The sequence below is a fragment of the Balaenoptera borealis genome (assembly GCF_965194805.1).
Source record: "Balaenoptera borealis genome assembly, chromosome: 5".
Lineage (NCBI taxonomy): Eukaryota > Metazoa > Chordata > Mammalia > Artiodactyla > Balaenopteridae > Balaenoptera > Balaenoptera borealis.
The window spans coordinates 136245415-136258556 of record NC_138862.1 but is presented as its reverse complement, the minus strand read 5'-3'; the positions used below and the strand labels follow the sequence as shown (position 1 = coordinate 136258556).

The window sequence follows — 13142 nt, the reverse complement described above, 5'->3', positions numbered from 1 at the left end:
TTAAGACTCCGTGCTCCCAGTGCAGGGGGCCTGGGTTCGATCCCTGGTCAGAGAACTAGATCCTGCGTGCTGCAACTAAAGATCCCGTACGCTGCAACTAAAAAGAAGATCCCACGTGCCGCAACTAAAGATTCTACATGATGCAACTAAAGATCCCACATGGTGCAGTGAAGATCTTGCGTGCCACAACTAAGACCTGGCACAGCCAAATGAATAAATAAATAAATAAATTCTGATCTAAAAAAAAAAAGACATGGAGAAACCTTAAATGCATACTACGTAGTGGAAGAAGCCAATCTGAAAAGGCTATATACTGTGTGATTTCAACTATATGACATTCTGGAAAAGTTAAAACTTTGGAGACAGTATAAATATGAGGGGTTGGGACTTCCCTGGTGGTCCAGTGGTTAAGACCCCACGCTTCCATTGCAGGGGGCGAGGGTTCGATCCCTGGTCAGGGAACTAAGATCCCACGTGCCGCAGCTAAATGAACGCATGAATGAATGAATATGCAAATAAATAAGCAAATAAATAAATAGGGGTTGGTGGGGGGTGGGAATGAATAGGCAGAGCACATAGGATTTTTTCGGCAGTGAAGATACTCTGATACCATAATGATGGATATATGTCATTAAACATTTGTCCAAACCCATAGAATTTACAACACCAAGAGTGAACCCTAAGGTTCTGGACTTTGAGTGATTATGATGCGTTGATGTAGGTTCATTAGTGTAGCAAATGTATCACTCTGTTGGGGAGTGTTGGTAATGCTGGGGGCTGTGCATGTGTGGGGGTAGAAGGTATATGGGAAGTCTCTATACCCTCAGTTTTGCTGTGAACCTAAAGCTGCTCTTTTAAAATTTCATTAATTAACTAATTAATTAAAATAGATACACAGGAAAAGATGGCTTCTCTCCTGTTGCCAGAGGTTGTTCGGGGTGAACTAGCTTGAGATGAGCCTTTACGCTGGTTATAACATATAGTTGTAGTTGGAGGCACAGTGGAAAGGTAGCATTTCTGAGAGACATCTGGATGATGTCATTGAGCTGCTGGATCAACCAGCTTTGTCCCTACCCTTTATGAGAGTAGATCTTCTTTATTTTAAAGCCATTTTTAATTGGTGTTTTTCTGTACTTGAAAAATAACATAGGATACAGTTAAAGAACTAACTGTAAACATTGTTTGTCCTAAAAGATGGTGCTGCTTTTAACATCTCATTAATATCATATTGAACTAAGGGAATAAAATTTCTCCCTCTTCTCTACCTTCCTTTCCCCCTTCCCCAACTTCCCTACAGTATATTCATGACTGTGTCCTTTTACAAGGATGATTGAGAGGTCATGTAAAATCTTCTTGTCTACTGTCGTCCAGAGTGATTGTTACCGTCAAAAGCTAAACATGTCAAGTTCCTTTAGGTTTTGATTTGTGCTACTCTTTAATTTGTATCTGTCTTACAAGTTTTGCCTATGAGTTTGATAAATTCAAGCCAGCAAATATTTATTGAGCATTCATTTTATTGCTCTGAACTTTTTAAAGTTTGGATTCCATTTGTTGTACTGAAGATTAGGATTTGTAAAGCATCCCTTGCCATGTGTAAGGTGTATTATTTGAGATGAAATGTTTTTGTTTTGGCTTTTTAGTTTAACCAGCACAATTAGGTCATTATATTATTTTGAATATAGCTGACTATTGTTGTATACTAATTAGTGAATTGCTGGGTATACATTTTCTTAAGTGTTTTTAGAAGTTTTTAGAGTGTAGACATTTATACCTATGCACTGTCCCTGGTACTTAAATACAGTTCACCCTTGAACAATGTGGGGATAAGGGGCACCAACACCCCACCCAACCCATGCAGCTGAAAATCCATGTATAATTTTTGACTCACCTAAAACTTAATACTGATAGCCTGCTGTTGACCAGAACCCTTACTGATAATAAGAACAGTCGATTAACACAGATAATATATGTTATTTTTATTATATACTGTATTATAGTAAACTAGAAAAAAGGAATGTTATTAAGAAAATCATAGGGGGACTTCCCTGGTGGCACAGTGGTTAAGAATCTGCCTGCCAGTGCAGGGGCCATGGGTTCGATCCCTGGTCCAGGATGATCCCACATGCTGTAGAGCAACTAAGCCGGTGTGCCACAACTACTGAGCCTGTGTTCTAGAGCCCGCGAGCCACAACTACTGATCCTGCGTGCCACAACTACTGAAGTCCGCGGGCCTAGAGCCCGTGCTCTGCAACAAAAGAAGCCAGTGCAATGAGAAGCCCGCGCACTGCAACGAAGAGTAGCCCCCGCTCACTGCAACTAGAGAAAGCCTGTGCGCAGCAACGAAGACCCAACACAACCAAAAATAAATAAATAAATAAATTTATTAAAAAAAAGAAAAGAAAATCATAGGAAGAGAAAATACATTTACAGTACTTTACTGTATTTATCAGTATTGTAAGTTTACATCATCTGTTTATAAGATGAATCATCTCTCTTACTACCTACATCAGTATTGTCTTATAATGATACAAAACACTAGATGTTATATGTATTACTAATACTAGACATCAAAAAAGAAAAGATAATATGAAAAAGAAATTCATACTTATTTACAGGTATAACAATTCATGCATTGATACTGAAGCAGCAACAATATGGTTGCTTTATGGTAGCCTGGTGTAATCAGTTGTTTCCCGGTAGCTTAGCTTGTACACTAATGAATGAATCATTATAAAAACCATTTACCTGTGTTGATAGGCTGATAACGCAATTTCTCCAATTATAAGGCGGGGTGGGAGGGGAGAGGGAGGGGATACTGTATGGTAATTTAATTCTTTGAAAGCAAAGTTATAAAACAGTAAAAAACTAACATCATTTATATTAAATATCACTCACCTTATGTGCCTGAGTAAGGATAGACTAGTATGTACATATATTTTATGCATTCATGACATACCTAACTTTTTCTTAGTTTTTTCAATATATGTAGACTACATGGTTCATCTGCTAGTTTTTCAAATTGTCACAGTTTTCCAAAATTTTTCCCAATATATTTATTGAAAAAAATCGGCATATACATGGACCCACGCAGTTCAAACCCATGTTGTTCAAGGCTCAACTGTATATACAATCCTGGATCTCTGGCTAGTGCAGCTTTTCTAAAGCAGTGGAAGGAGAGTGAGCATGCTTATTACCCAATTATTCCTCAGCCATTCCTCTTGCTTCCTGTGTGAATACAGAAAGGGAATATAGAGGGGCATCGTTTATAGGCTAATGATAGTTCTGTTCTGTGCGTGGAAGGAATAAGCTAGAATTGAGTATCCTTAAGTGTGGGGAAGCTCAGCCTCTAGCCCAAATAGCTAAGCAGTGTACTTGCTGCAGTTTTGCTTTTTTTCAAGATTCCCAGGAGAAGCCACAACTGGCCAAGCTTTGATAAATACTTTTAATTGGTCAGTTGTCAGTATAGCGTTTTGGTGAAGAACCTGAGTTTGAAAGCAATTTCCTCATCTATTAAGAATAATGCATGCTCAACCGTACAGTAATTTTGCAAAGTAAAACAGATGTGTCAAGTGCTTTATGCAGTGCCTACCGCAAAATAAAGATCTGTGGGTTGCACTCCTTTTCTGAGAAACTCCTCATTCCACATGGTTACTGTAGGAACTGCTGTGTTAATAAAACCTGACTTCTTCAGCTGTTCTCACTTGATTTGTACACAGGTGAGCAACTAAGCAAAGTTGAGTCGATCAGAATACTGTTCTGAGGTTTAGAATTAAAAGACTTCTCTTTGGTCTGCTGAAGTTTTAAAAGTAAATCCCGGGATCTCTAATGCTTTGTTTCCTAATGTGAGGAAAAGTGTTGCTGGCAAAGGCAAAGAAAAGCAGCTGATGCTGAAGAAACTGAGAAGTAGACAGAGTCCTGAATGTTTCACGTGCTCTTGTGGCCTTGCCACATGCCTTCCTGACCTAAGTTGTAGTTGTTGGTGCTCAATTCCATGAGGTATTCTGGTGTCCTTCTGGTAAGTCCATTTTACCTAAATTGGTTCAATTTAGATTTCTTTTGCTTGCACCCAGTAATGCCATCTAAGGTATGTGTTCAATAAGTAGTAACTCTTAAGGACAGTGAGAGAAACAGAGACTGTTTACTAGTCAAAATACTTTAAAATTATTTATTTATTTATTATTTTATTTATTTTATTTTTGGCTGTGTGGGGTCTTAGTTGCGGCATGCGGGATCCTTCACTGGGCACAGACTCTTTGTTGAGGCACAGGCTTCTCTCTAGTTGTGGCATGTGGGTTTTCCCTTGTGTAGTTGTGGTGCATGGGCTCTGTAGTTTGTGGCACGCCAGCTCTCTGGTTGAGGCACACAAGCTCAGTAGTTGTGGAGCGCGGGCTTTAGTTGCCCCGTGGCATGTGGGATCTTAGTTCCCCGACCAGGGATTGAACCCGCGTCCCCTGCATTGGAAGGTGGATTCTTTACCACTGGACCATCAGGGAAGTCCCTGAAATACTTTTTACTTAAAGTTACATTCCTCTGCTAAATGCAGATGATTTTTCATGTTATAATCTGGAACTTTAAGGTTCCACAGAGGTTCTCAAAGTATTCCTTGGGAAAGAATCATAGCAAACATTTTACAACTGGTTTTTAATTCATTTATGTATAGTTGTCTGTACCCAGAGATTTGGGTAGTTGTCTGTCAGAGGCTATTCTAGAATGTACTGTGTTCTTGGACCCCAAAATCAATATAGGAGTCTTCTACAAGCTATACAGTACATTAGAATATTATTGATTCATGGAGGGTTTTCTTCATTAACATTTAAATTTGTTTAAACCTCTGTAGTGCCTGTGTGGTATGTAACTTTAAGCCAGGTGCTATGTGGGTATAAAATTGACACTTTGCTTCCTCCAGATACTTATTACCTAATTATGAAACCATGACATAAGCCCAAAGTTGAGCAATAACAAGAATGCCACCTGTATGGTACAAATGATAATGTTGTAATAGAAGCACAGGATAGCGAGACCCCAGTGTACTGACATGCTCCCGAAGACTTTGTGACAGAGATGAAATTTGAGCTGGACCATGAAGAGTAGAAGGGATTTGGGAAGGGGAAAGGCATTCTGGGTAAAGGGAAGAAAGGTGAAAGATGAAAATGTGCTATTATTCATTCTATTAGTAGAGATTAACTGGTTTCAGCTATAGGTTAGTACTTTTGAACATCAGGTTAACGAGGGAGAGTGGAGTTGATTGGTGATGATGTCAGCCACTAAAAGTGATTGAGCTTTTGATTTAACGAATGTGAAATTGCCTTCAAGTTTGATCTGCTAGCACATAAACCAGTTGGATCTCTGTGATTTGAGGATGAGAGGATAAGTTTGGAGGATAGTAGTGAATTTTTTTTTTTTTTTATTTGGATGCACCGGGTCTTAGTTGCAGCACATAGGATCTTCATTGTGGCGTGGGGGATCTTTAGTTGCGGCACGTGGGATCTAGTTCCCTGACCAGGGATCGAACCCGGGCCCCCTGCATTGGGAGCTCAGAGTCTTAGCCACTGAACCACCAGGGAAGTCCCAATAGTAGTGAATTTAAAAATAAAAACTAAAAGCACAATCTAAGGATTTTTCCAGATAGCTGTAAGTGTACAGAGTGTCACTTCCATGCCAAAGTAAGCTAGGTTTCTCTTATTTGAAGCATCTCAGACATCCACCAGCACCCTACAGAACTATATCCCCAAGGCCAAGGTTCACCGTGGGGCTTCTCTGAGTGCAGGGTGTTGAGGACAACCAGCCATCATAACTTACTTTATGAAGGGGTCAAGACAAGAGTGGATCTGATAAATCCTAGCTAAGTTCAGCTGAGTTCTATGGACCAGAAGCTGAGCATTGAAAGATGATACCCAGATACTCAACAGGGAAGTTTCAGTCTGATAGCAGTAGAAATAAAAGAAAAAGTAAAAATGATGGGACAGAAAAGAGAGTGACCATTATGGGAAAGTAAATGGGAAAAATAGAGAAAAGAAAAAAACCTACTTAGAAAATTATGATAAGAAATTGATAAGAATAAGTGAAGTCAGGCCACAGAATGTTTTGAGGGAGAGTGATTAGTTTTAAGCAGACAGCGGTTAAATAAATAGTGGAGCCTTGTAAATAGTCTGTATAATAAGTTAACATCACACACCTGGAGCTCAACTGCCTGTGCTTCCATCCTGATTCTGCCAATTCCACATGATCTTGAGTAAATTCCTTAAACTTTTCTGTGACTTGATTTCCTTATATGTATTCACTTCCTTAACCTTGTGAGGTAAAGTGCTTGGAGTAGTCGTAGCATAAAGCAAGCTCTGTGATGTTGGTGTTACTATTCTTCCTGGTTACAGCTAATATACACGAATGCTTCAGTACTTGGAGTAGGGCAGAATTGCGGAATTGAGTCATTGTTGTGAAGGCTGTAGTTGAATCCATATACATAGATGAATTCTTAGACTCTCTAAGCATTTCTTCTTGTACAGGTGTTCTGTCTCTCTTTCAGTTTATCATTTCTAACTTTTCACTTCTCTGTTTTCCTACCTTATAGGCTTCCTCTTATTCCAACCTGATCCTAAAATCTGCTTTAAGTTAAAGCTTCCACAGAAAATGTTGAGAATGTGTAAGTGCAGTTTGAGTTCCCAGGTTTGACGTAAGGCCCTTCCTGTTAGATCTAACAACGCTTTTCCTGGGCTGTGCTTGGGATATACCATAGATTCCCTTCTTTCTCACAGACTCATTCCCTAGGTTGTCTAACCTTGCTTGCCTGTGTTTTGCTGACTGTTTCTGGAGTTCGCCGTAGTACAACATAAAAACTAAAGTATAATTCAGGATGTTTCTGAACACTTTTTAAAAACTTTATTTTGAAGAAATTATAGATACTCCAGAATTATAGAAATGGTACAGAGAGGGTCTTGTGTTTCTATCAACCAGATTCCTCCTATGATGACATCTTACAGTGCATTATCAAAAACAGGAAGTTGATACTGGCATAGTACAACTAATTAGACCACATTCCTTTCTTGGGTTTCACCAGTTTTTGCATGCACTCATATGGGGGAGGAGGAGAGGAGTGATGGTAACATCTTTGTGTGTAATTCTTTGACATTTTGTCATATGTGTAGATTTGTATAACCGCCAACATGTTCAAGATGCAGAGCTATTGCATCACCACAAACGAACTCCCTCATGTTCCAATCACTTGTGTGTAATGCACCAGTCTACCATTAGCCTGTGGCCCATCCCCAAAGTGGTTAGCAATCACTGGTCTCCTTTAATATGTGTCCTTTTCCCATCTTTCAGGATAATCACTTATAAGCACTAAAGCTATTTTTCAGTTTGCTTTTATTTGGGGAGGGTGAATAATTTTTTGTAGTCCTAATCATATGCACAAAATATCTTTTCAGAGCACCACATAAGAACTGTAAGAAAAATATTTATTTCAGTGGATATAATCAAAAGCTGTGTGATCAAATGAGTTAAATTTTTTGTTTGAGTCTGTTGTGTGTATTTCATAATTCTAGTTGGGATTGTTTTAGAATACAACATGGAGGTATGGTTTCTTTAAAAACCGACTTAATATCTAAGAAACATTTTCTTTTTTTAATGGGCACCTGGACTTGTGAAATGCCTGGTATGGGAAATTACTGAAATGCTTTTCAGCTGATTGAAATGTTATTTTTAATTTTTTTATTTTACTTTTTGAAACATGTACATGGTAATAACTCCATACGGTACCAAAGGCCACAAATGGTGAAGAATAACTCTCTCACACTTCAGACTCTAGTGTCAGCGTTCTTTACCCAGAGGCAATCACTGTATCTTGAGTATACAAGATATCCTTGAGTATCCTTCCGAAGATGTTTTATGCATATTCAATCCTAGGAGTGTGTAGAACCTTTAGCATATAATTGTTTCGAGCCTGCGTTTTTCATTTAACAGTGTGCTTTAGAGATGTTCCATTGATAAGGAACATGGGGGTCTGCTTGTTATTTTAAATTGAAAGCATAGTGCGATATTGGGTTGGCCAAAAGGTTCGTTTGGTTTTTTCCGTAAGATGGCTCTAGTAGCACTTAGTTGCCTTTAACTTCATTCAAAACAGTTTCGTTAGATTGTATGTGACAGCTGTCATATCAGCGTTCATTCAAAAAAAGGCTTAGCAAAATTGATGAATTTTTGTGTAGCCATTTTAATATTGAAGATGGAAGAAAGAAAGCAACATTTTCAGCATATTACACTTTATTATTTCAAGAAATGTAAAACCGCAACTGAAATGCATGAAGAGATTTGTGCAGGGTATGGAGAAGGTGCTGTGACTGATAGAATGTGTCAAAAGTGGTTTGCAAAGTTTCGTGCTGGAGATTTCTCGCTGCATGATGCTCCATGGTCGGGTAGACTAGTTGAAGTTGATAGCGATCAAATCGAAACAATAATTGAGAACAATCAACATTATACCACGTGGGAGATAGCCAACATACTCAGAATATCCAAACCAAGCGTTGAAATCATCATTTGCACCAGCTTGGTTGTGTGAATCGCTTTGATGCTTGGGTTCCACTTAAGTTAGGTGAAAAAAACCTTCTTGACCATATTTCCGTATGCGATTCTCTACTGAAACGTAATGAAAACATTCCATTTTTAAAACAAACTGTGATGGGCGATGAAAAGCGGGTACCGTACAACAATGTGGAACGGAAGAGATTGTGGGGCAAGTGAAATGAACCACCACCAACCACACCAAAGGCCGGTCTTCATCCAAAGAAGGTGATGTGTATAGGGTGGGATTGGAAAGGAGTCCTCTATTATGAGCTCCTTCCGGAAAACCAAACGATTAATTCCAACAAGCACTGCTCCCAATTAGACCAGCTGAAAGCAGCACTTGACAAAAAGCGTCCAGAATTAGTCAACAGAAAACGCATAATCTTCCATCAGGATACCGCAAGACCGCACGTTTCTTTGATGACCAGGCAAAAACTGTTACAGCTTGGCTGGGAAGTTCTGATTCATCCACCGTATTCACCAGACATTGCACCTTCCGATTTCCATTTATTTCGGTGTTTACCAAATTCTCTTAATGGAAAAAATTTCAATTCCCTGGAAGACTGTAAAAGGCACCTGGAACAGTTCTTTGGTCAAAAATATAAAAAGTTTTGGGAAGATGGAATTACAAAGTTGCCTGAAAAATGGCAGAAGGTAGTTGAAGAGAAGGGTGAATCATTGTTCAATAAAGTTCTTGGTGAAAATGAAAAAGTGTCTTTTATTTTTACTTAAAAAACCACTTAAAAAAGGCACTTTTTGGCCCACCCATTATTATGATTTATAATAGGAAGTATATATATATATATTTGGTCTTTGTTTCTAGCATAGAAAAACCCTTGACATTTCCTGTGAGGAGAGCAAAGGTGCCTTTTTTTATGGTGATGAGATGACTTTCGGAAAGCCCCTAAGGGCGGGAGCCCTTGCCTTTGGAGTCAACCACGTGATTAGAGGGTTAGAACTTTTAGTCCCACCCCCTGATCTCTGCGGAGAGAAGAAGGGCTAGAGATTGAGTTTAGTTGCCAGAGGTCAGTGATTTAATCAAACATACCTGTGTAGTGGGACCTCATAAAAACCCAAAAGGAGGGGGTTCAGGGAGCTTCCGGGTTGGTGACCCAGAAATGCTTACACGTTCCACCGTGTCAGGTCCCACACTCTGTGAGGATGAAAGCTCCTTTGTTTGGGATCCCGCCCTGTGTTTCTCTTCATCTGACTGTTGATTCATATCCTCCAATATCCTCTGTAATAAACTGGTAATCTAGTGAGTAAACTGCTTTCCTGGGTCCTGTGAGCCACTCTAGCAAATTAATCAAACCCAAGGAGGCGGTCCGGGGAACCTGGATTTGTAGCCAGTCAGTCAGAGGACCAGTAACAACCTGGACTTGCTGTTTACCTCTGAGGTGGGGTGGGGCCCCCGTCTTGTAGGACTGAACCCTTAACTTGTGACACCTGATGCTGTCCCCTGGTAGGTGGTGTCAGATTTGTGTTGAGTTGTAGGACGACCAGCTGGTGTTGGAGCATTGCTTGGATGTGTGGGGAAACCCGCCCCACCCCCCCAACTTTGGAATTGGATTCAGAGCCCTTACATCATATTTCACTATGTGGGTGTGCAACTCAAAGACCTCTCATCTGAAAAATGTTCATAACTGGTAGTGATAAGCTGATCGAAGTCTGACAGAAGGAAGCATTTTAAATGATCTTTAAGCATTTTGCTGCAACAATGTGTATTTTCCAGACATTAAAAGAAATACTGGGCCAAGGCTTTTTGGAGTCCACTGACAGTTCAATGTTACCTTCCGTGCATAGACCATACCCACAGTGCGTTATCTGTAATTCCCATTTTGGGTTTCTTTAAGTGATGTGAGAATTTAGATACTTAAGAATCAAACTGAGGGCAAAAACTTCTCAATATCTTAACTGTTTGCCTTAGTGTTTCAGTTGTCTTGGCCACACCCAATTCAACAGTACTTTTTTTCGTAGCTTGCCTTTATTGAGTCTTTATATAGTATTCAACCTAGTGATCATAGAAACAATTTTCTTTTTTCATTCCTATTTCATCAGTTTAAATAATATTTTTAAAAATTACATAAATGATTGCAGGTGCAGTTGGCACAAGCAGTTGTGGTAACAAACACGTCTTACCCTTGGTAAACATACCCAGTGGTAGGAGCGAGCATGCAGGGTCTTGGTTGTGGTGGTCTATTAGTCAAAACACATGGTGTGCCAAAGTCACCATTAGTTTTACTCAGGAAACAGAAAATATTGATTAATCATGTGATTCAGTTAAATGAAGGTTGGTTAAGAGCTGCTTGTGTTTCATAATTTTAAATAACCACTTCCTTATTGATGGACATTGAAATTGTTTTCGGCATTTTGCTTCCTATATGATCAATAAATATACCTAAGTTTTGCTTGCACACACATAGCAATACCTTTATCTTAAAAAAGAAAATTCCTTTAAGTGGAATTCAGTGTGTATAAGGGAATAGTCATTTTTTCATTCTAATAAATTTTGTTAAAGGGAATCTTAAATGTTTTATTGCATGATTTTCAATATTTAATTGTAGTAAAGTAAAATATGATAGGTAAAATTTTTTCTTTTAAAATTAACCAATTTATTCCTTAGTTTTTCCTCTCTCCAAATCAAATTAAAGAAAAAAGAAAGTTCATGAGTCATAAAATAATACATAAATAGGATTTAAGGCATTGAGTCATAGAATTCCAGACATCTCTCACACATAAATGACTCACTTTCTGTGTGTGCTGTGTATGTGGTTTATACTGTGGACTAGATGTGTTCCTCAATTTGAGTGGGTCTGTTCATATTTAAACACTAGGGAAGTTTGATGTGTTAGTGATTAACACTGAAAAGCCTTAAGCCAAGGATCTTTTTATTAAATTGACTAAGTTAGGACTCAGCTTTGAATAAAGCCTGATATTTTAGTGGTTCTGTGTTAGCTGTTTCAATGACAGTTTGTTCAGTAATTTCTATGCAAACCATTTGTTTGATGTGGTATGTATTGGAATAAAAAACGTGGTCTTGTGGAAATTAATTGGGGTTAGAGAGACAGGAACTCTTAGCTTATTAAAAACATTAATAACCACTATACCAACTATTTTAAGAACAAAACCAGTATCACAAATATATTAAAATTATATGAAGAAACGTATGTAGAGCCAGTTATAATTGTGTTACACACATCTTTCTAATTCCTTTATATACTACAGCTAAACCTTTTTAGAATTGCCTGTGAATATTTTTAACCCCTCTTTTGACTAGCAGTTTTTTTCCTAATTTATTCTCATTGGCCTAACTATCTTTTCTTAGCATAATTGGGGTTTTGGTTGCCAAACTGGAAAATTATTATGATGTGAAATTTTTCATTTTTTTAAATCTTGAAAGTTATAATGTTATCTTAATACAAGAGACCCCAAAATACAATACCTATTTAAATAAGAATTTTATTTCTCTTAATAGTCTAGAAGTTAGTGGTCCAGCTCTGTGTTGGTGGGGCAACTGTGTGCTCTACAAGATGATTCAGTATGTTTTGCTTAACAGACTTGTAGGATATTGGCCTGCCTCTGCATGGTCAAAGCCGGTACAGTTGCACATGTGCCTTCTAGCCTGAGGGAAGTGGGAAAGTTTTAGTCTAGCTCTGGATTGGTGTCTTTTAGGTTGAAGATGACCTGAAAGTTGTGCCTTTACTTCCACTCACGTACCATTGGTCCACACTAAGTAACAAAACTTCAAGGCATGCTAGGAGTCTATTCTCTTGCTGGTGGGTAAATAACCAGGTAAAACTTTATTCCTATGGACAAAGGGGAAACGGATAATGGAAAACAACTAATAATCTGGCTCAAAAGCCAGTATCTAAAAAATTGGATGTAAATTTCAAACTAAATATTTCTAAATGAATAGCTTTCTCAGATACAGCCAAGTCAGCAACACTCTGTTGTAACTTTAGATGAAGTGTAATGTGAATTGAATCCCTGAATGTGACATTACTCTAAGATCTTGCTTCTCAAACTGGAGGACATTGTTGTTTGAGGGGGGAAGTACACACAGCCATGCACTTAGATGTAGCGTCTCTTCCTGGAGGAAGATTTAGAAGACTATGCATAGGATAGGAATATATTTTAGAGCTAAAAATGAAATTGGCAGAACTTTAAGAAAAAGCTTAGGATTATTTTAAGGGATAATTTCAGATCCCCAGAGATATTTTCTATTTTTGCCACTATAGTCCTGTGGAAACATTTTGATAAGCAAACTTTTTTGTTTGTTAGGGTTTGTTTTACTTAGTTAGATCAACAATTCTAAACTATGTAAAATTGTGGAAATATATTGGGGGGGGGTGGGAGAGTGGTATGAAGTAAAGGAAATTTTCTTGTGTATACAAGCAGCATAGGCATCTTTATTCAAAGAAAGTCTTAAGTTATTTCTTTGTCATCTTAGGTTTTTCTTTTATTCTTTGCTGCATTTTATACCATTCTTTTAAGGCCAAAATATATTTTTTAGGCTTTTCTTCTCCTTGCAAAGGAATACTCTGATAATGGGGCTTGCAGACTACACTAGAGTTGTGGAAGTAGTG

At 38.3% G+C, this 13142-nt stretch overlaps 1 protein-coding gene across 8 annotated transcripts in view; it reads left to right on the top strand.

The window, feature by feature from the left end:
- ANKRD28 (ankyrin repeat domain 28) overlaps positions 1-13142 on the top strand; it is a 176079-nt gene that overhangs the window by 90182 nt on the left and 72755 nt on the right. The gene's annotated exons all lie outside the window — the stretch shown is intronic.